This window comes from Pinus tabuliformis, chromosome 4_1 (assembly GCF_031772625.1).
Source record: "Pinus tabuliformis cultivar Carrire ecotype Pingquan chromosome 4_1, CPIR1, whole genome shotgun sequence".
Lineage (NCBI taxonomy): Eukaryota > Viridiplantae > Streptophyta > Pinopsida > Pinales > Pinaceae > Pinus > Pinus tabuliformis.
In genome coordinates, this window is record NC_142303.1 from 106,624,131 (window position 1) to 106,631,328 (window position 7,198).

The window sequence follows — 7,198 nt, forward strand, 5'->3', positions numbered from 1 at the left end:
TTGTATTGCATTGATGTGTTGTATTTACATGTATATTTGATTCACTCTAATCCATGCATCAGTTATGAGTACTTGTATCTTGTAGTTTCCTCTCTTGTTTTGTGCAGGATCTGTGTGTAGCTGGACCGGCAAAGAGAGCAAAGAGCTGGGAACAAGAGACAAAGAGAGAGGACAAGGATCGACTAAGCGAAAGACACCAGGTTGGTTAATCTTTTCTTCCTTCTCTCTGTACTTTCATAAAGGAAAACATCAAAGCTTTACTTTCAGTTGTTGCTAAAGACTGTCACCTTTAGAGTAGGGACAGGGTCATCCGCATCGGATACTTTTCCCCACAACAAACTGGCGACTCCGCTGGGGAGCCTAGTATCTTGTTGGTGTTTGTAGTATTTTGCTATTCATTTCTTGAAGAAAAGAGTACCAAATCAAAAAGCTTTTGACTATATCAAAAGCGAAGTAGAGGGACTGCTACTCTTGCTCATTTGCTGAGCAAATTCAAGATTTGAAGAGCTTATCTACAAAAGACTCTTTACTCTTTGTGATAGCTTTTCATCCTCTTGATCATCCCTTAGCCTGTACTTGACCTATAGCTTTTTATTTCAGCAAAAACAGTGCATTTTTGAGCTTTTTATGACCCGGAATTCTTTGTAGACGAAACTCTCGTGAGTCAGTGCAGGCTGTCCACAGGCAGTCTGCATTACAGCGCAGGTGCTCCCTTCGGGAACTGCGCTGAGAGTCAAACTGGCAGACTAGAACCTGCGCTGGTCCAGTTAGCCATTGTCTTGCTCAGCTTTCCCTTTGTGTCTTGGCCTTGTTTTCACTGATTTTTGTTGATTGCTTGCTGGTCATTGTACTTGCTGTAAACCACTTCTCCTTGACATTATTCCGCCTCAGTTGTGTGATGAAACTGTGAATGTTCTTTCAGTATTTCTTGTTTCAGTTACAGTTTCCCATTGTGAAAAGCGAACCGGTATAGCTGTGACCTCTTAGATCCTGAACTGTAAAAGTGTCTTTGTGATCTTATGAGCTAGTTTTATTACTGTTCATGGCTGTTCGAGTTTGTTTGCTCTTCATTTTTATGGTTTGAATCTATATATTTCCTGTGTTTAAGCAAGTCTATCATAAGGTGTCTTTTTATTGTGGACAAGCTTGTTTATTTCTACTTGAAATTAGATTCAAAATTATACAACAGTTTCCTTTCTGTCTTACATCAACACTAAGGATAACGAAAAGAAATACATGCATTGTGCATTTTTCATTTGAATGTATGCTTGACGATTTAGGAAAATGTGCATTTTAGTGTGTGTTCTATGATCTGTGGAAAAAGTTGTGTCTTTCTTTTCCCTCAGTAGATTAAGGTTTTCAAAGTTGAAAGATTGAAAAGATTTGCTTCTCATTCTTAGATTGCATATAGGAAGTTGTATATATACATCTCGTGGCGAAACTGAAAGGCAAACTGTTAAGCAAGATCAACATTAAAATAAACTCAATTTACATAACAACGCTTTGGAATTTAACGCAAACATCTAGAGGTCTAGGTAGAGACGTGTTCCGGCGTCGTTAAACATAGTGACTGTCGATCTCTACGAAGGTGGGTGATTCCTCCTGAGAGTCGGTGGCACTAACACGGACTTGAGCTCCCACGTACCGTCGCGTATATTGGGAGACCCCTATAGGCTTTTATCCTTTATCCTTAGGAAACCGTGTCGGCCGCCCTACTGATCGCGATGCAGTGAACACAACATTCACGAAGATCGACCACCTGTACCGTAAAACGTATTCTGTGGTTTCGCGAAAGGTTTGGCACACCCTCTGCCTAGATCTCCAGAGCAGTTTCTTTTGGCCTTTTTCAAACTCTATAACTGAAAAAGTCCAACCGAGCATTTGTCACTTCGGGCTCGTTAATACATCGAAGGCGACTAGAGTCATCTTTAGCTTTTTCTCGACTCTTAAAACATGAAAAAGCAAGTTTGTGTCTAAAAGCGTCGTTAATAAAATTTATTTTAAGCGGAACGTAATCACCTGTTATTCCCACGTTGATCTTTCAGTTGAAAAGTATGGAGCCCACCAACCAAGGAAGTAACCTTGGCGGAAGTCCAAATCCCTTCTCCTCTTGGGGAGATGTTGGTGCGCCTCATATGGCTACATTGTCGCTTCTAGGATTGACAATCGGCCTTCCTGTATGGCTCTTTTCAACTAATGTAGTCCAGATCGCCACTAATCCTGAGCAGTCAAATCAACAGTCAGAACAATCTAGAACTACCCACCAGCCTTCCACTTCTTATGATACTTCCTCTGATCCTTCATCTTCGCAAGGTAGAGCTGGCAAAAGTCAGCCTCCCAAGGAGAAGAAAGGAAAGAAGAAGAGAGAAAAGAAGCAGAAGGAGCCTCTGGCGAAGGCGACTGGGGGCAAGCAGAAGAAAGCTGACAAAAACCCACACACTGCACCGACCGGGCCTAAATCGCCATGTGTCATTTGCAAAGGGATCCATTTCCATCATGATTGTCCTTGTATTCCCTGGATACTAAAGGACTGGTCCCCAAGGTTGCACAATCCGGTAGCATCAACCTCTGGTTGTCATGTTGATTGCAATCCGTCAACTAACGAGAGTGAAGGACGAAGAAGGGGACCAAGATCACCCTGTCTATTGTGTGAAGGCAGTCATGCCATCCACAAATGTCCATTCTTAGATGAGGCAAAGAGAGTTTTGGAAGATCGCCCGGTTTCACCGTTGCAACTTCCTCCTGGATACCGAAAACTCGCGCCTAATCCCTCGATAGTTGAAAATCCAGCTGACCCGCTCAAGTGGTCAGCTGAAGTGTCGATCGTTGAGAATGAACCTACTGAATCCAGACCAGACGAAAGTCTAAAGGTCGATACGGCAGTTGGCCCGGTTCTTCCTTCAGAGGTTCTATCGTCCAGTGACTCCGTCATTGAAGACCCGTCTTCAAATGACACCGTCGCCGAAGAGTCATCTTCATGCGACACCCTCATTGAAGAGAATAAGGATGACACCATCCAGGTTCTTTTCATCAGCACCGACTCCGATGAGCGTCAGGGCAATGCGCCCATTCCTTTATCGCAGGAAGGAACATCATCAGAGTCATATCCGGCCGTATATTCGGTCCCACCGCCAAGCAACCTGGTTGTATCCTTTGATTGGAATCAACTAGGCAGACCCCGGTTACCAGCCAGTACACCATTCAGAATCATTGTCCAGATCTATAGAATGATTATGGCTGGTACTATCATTGATGAAGGGGCGTCTGTGAGTATCCTTTCCTCGATTGCTTGGAAAGCACTGGGTTCCCCAGCGCTTTTACCTGAGTTGAGAAATCTCTCAAGTTTTGATAAAGGAACCAGTCGACCATTAGGGATCCTCCCCAATGTACCTGTTACATTGAAAGGGAAGACCGTTAGGATGAACGTGTTGGTAGTTCAAGGACCCTTGGATTATAACCTACTCCTTGGACGCGACTATATTTATTGCATGGGAGCGATAGTCTCCTCACTCTTTAGAGTAATGTGTTTTCCACACGAAGGAAGGGTGGTCAAGCTCGTAGACCAACTTTCATTTCCGGGATCTCGCATCGCAAATAGTCAAATACCATTCCTAAATGGTCTGTTCACTCAAGATTCGCCTCCACCCCCAGTCCTCCTTCCCGATGAATGCGAGTGATTCAGAAAGAAAGACTGGGACCCAGGGGGCATGCACCCTGGTCTGCTTCGGGCAGAAGAAACTCCGGGTATAAGGAAGAATTTCCGCAGAAGAATATGACTAGTCCGTACCCCGTCCGTAGAAGGAAGTGGGGTTGTTCTGGAATAATAATCTTTTGTTAAAGTTATGTGTTTGACAAGAGTCATTCACCTTTGTCTAAAAAAGTGGGCAATGCCCAAGAAGGAATTCCCTTATTGCAACAAATAGTAAACATCTTTGAATTCAAGCCTCGCCCATCGAAACATATGTTTTGAAGGATAAGAAGGGGTAGCCTACAAAGTAGGGGACTATATTGTCGTGACAGAGGGTAACCTTCTTTGGACAACCCAATGATAGACACCGCCGAAGAAAGAGATTGATTTGCGGCAGCAAATAGAACCGTCTTCGGATAATAAGAAAGAGGCAAACCTCGTTGATAAAGGGGCAGTCTCGAAATTCTACCCTATACCTGGGGGCATGCAAACTTTTGGAATGCAAGCAAGGGACGACTATTTATTTTTTAAATTTTTAGGTCCTCCCTTTAAACCTGTAGGTCTAACCCGTTAAACTCGTAGGATTAGCCGTTTCCGACCTTGCATGAAGAAAGCCTGTGGGGCAAAAGTAAAATTTGCCAAAATTGGAGCATAGCTTTATGAGATAAAGCTCCTTAAAAAATAGTTATCTCATAGGAGGCGTTCTTTTATGACTGGTATATCGAGTAGTTTTAGCATATAGTTCATGCTCGTTAAAAAATAAACGCAAAAATCGAGCAGTTTTACCACAGAATTTATGCTCGTTAAAAAATAGAAAAGTGTGAGCAAAGTTTTTCCGCCAAAGTTCAAGCTCATTAAAAAATGAACCTATCTCGGTAAACAACCATTGCGATCGTAAATTTATCAGCCTTAAAAGCCTTGGTCGTGTTTTCATCCGTCACCTCCATTTCATTTGGCCGGTCGTTCACCCCCATATGTGTGTTTACCCCTTTTTGAGGAACAGCTGCGAAGAGTGATTTCACCTAGCCATCCTTGTGACACTACCGTGATTGGAAAATTCCAATTTGTACCTGGAATCTGCTGCTATCCCTGTTTATCACTCGTTCCTCGAAAAACGAGTCTTCTTTGAGCTCTTTTCACTGACTCGTAAAATATGAAAAGTTTGTCGAGTTTTGGCCTTCCAGCTCGTTAAACGACCGGAACGCTATCCCTCTTCTAGATTTTAATCTTTTTGGACCTGAGGGATTATTGCACAAAAAGATCGAGCGCTTGTCTTGTTCGGCTCGTAAAAGTACCGAATAGCCATCCCTTCTGTATTGTTTTATACTTTTTCGGACTTAAGGGATTAGATGACGAAAAAGGAATCATGGAGTTGACTTTCTGTACCTTTTTAGACTCTCTAAAAATGAAAAGGACCGAGTTTTCCTTGTCGTTAGACTCGTTAAAATGATTAAATAGCGACAAACTTGTCTTTAGACGAGAACGAGTTTCCCTATCGCTAGGCTCGTTAAATCATAGCGATGGGCTTGCCCGAAGGGCAGGTTATAGAACAAGCATATGTTATCCTCCTCAAGCTTGACAAAAATAAAGAGGTACTGGTCAGAAATGACTGGGGAAAAATTGGGAGAACATCAAAATTTAATGGTAGCAAGTCACTCTTGAACATGACACTTTTCCTCCGTACCATATCGGGTTGGGTTGTTTCATTCACCGGTCTCACCACCATGGTCCTCGCCAAACCATCCACATTTGGGGTAATGCTACCGATCCATCGCATCAGTGTCGTTATATGTTCAAGAGGGGTCATTCTGAAAGTGTTAACCGTGTCCCATCCACTACCATACACTATCCTTCATCCATTCATGATCGCCACCCTGAATCATATGTCACAGTTTGTTTTCACCTCCACTAAAATCATTAGCTCCGTTCCGTGTCATTGATGTGGGATTCATTAAGGCCCTCCTTTGACGGATCGCTTCTTGTCGACTTCAGCTCATTATCCAAGAAGTTGATCTAGGAATACCCCCATCAGTACTTTGAAGCTTGCATGCCTCAATGGCAAGTTTCTCACTTCCGGCGACAGGTATACATCAATGACCTTCGACCAGAATATTTTGCGTGGCGTTCGACGCCAAGTCCTTTATTCACGCCACGTGAATTGTACTGCAGTACCTTGAGGGTCATCGTCATTATTGGTGATTCCTCTCGCGCTTGTTAACGGTTTTCATTATTGACCGGTAATCAAGCGATGTCTTTCCATGTTCGACTTCAGCGAAATTCTCACATGGATCGACTTGTACTTAGAGTGAAGATCGAACGAGTTTGAAGACCCCGGATCTAGTTTCATCCATCCGGGCTGCGATATATATTCAGGAAATATAAAAGCATTTTCCATGTACATCATTGCAGCAGATGATCATCCTATTCAAAGGATGATAATTTCAGCAGAAAATTATCAGTCTACCTTCAGACGATCGTCTGTCATATGTACCAAAATGTATTTATAAAAGCTGAGCATGGGAATGCCTGCCTCGGCTAGATCATGAAAATAGAATGAAAAATAATGTATTGTATTGTATTGTATTACAGGGCGCCTCCTCAGCACTGGAACGAACTTCGGACCCTCTAGATAAAGCATTTCACCCGATAAACGGCCTCATACTTTAGGGGGCAACTGTTATAGACATTTTTGTGCCTCGCGACATGGAGCATGAAATGTCAATAATTACAGGGATCCTCAGTCCCTAAACATGTTGTTCTTACCCCTAAAAGAACAAGGTCATCAAACAACAGCACTTCCAATCAGTTCTCCACCTGAAAACACTTCAAAACAGGCTATTTTTGGATCATGTCAGCTGCTCCACTGAGCTTCTGCGCTGGAATGCAACTGTCCCTCCTTGTACCTGCGCTGGAAGTCAAGATTAATGAAGGCTACCTGCGCTGGGCGAGATTGGCCAAGTGGCACAGTCATCCTGCAAGGTGTCAACTGCCCAGGAAGCTTCCAAACTGACACTTGGTTCATGAGATTCGCCCTGTGATGAGTAAGAGGTACTTGATCACCATGTGTAAGCAAGGATCTCCAAGTGGACTCAAGAACTGAAGATTAACTGAAGAGGGAGAGGACACAAGGCAGCTTCATGTCAGTCGCAAGCTGACTCATCCTCTCTTCTTCTCTCCTATATATAGAGCTCTTCTATGAGGTCTAAGGGGGCTGGAATTTTGTGTAAAGCAAGGAGGTGCTGTTGGTTTACAGTTAGAGCTATTGGGTGATTGTTTTACTAGAGGTGAAGAGGAGAGTTCTTGCTGCTGGGGAGGTGCTGCTGGATTGGAACCATCATTGGTTGTAACCTTCTCAGAACCCTGTTACTTCTATCAATAAAGTTTTGCATGTTCTCCTATATACTTGTATTGCATTGATGTGTTGTATTTACATGTATATTTGATTCACTCTAATCCATGCATCAGTTATGAGTACTTGTATCTTGTAGTTTCCTCTCTTGTTTTGTGCAG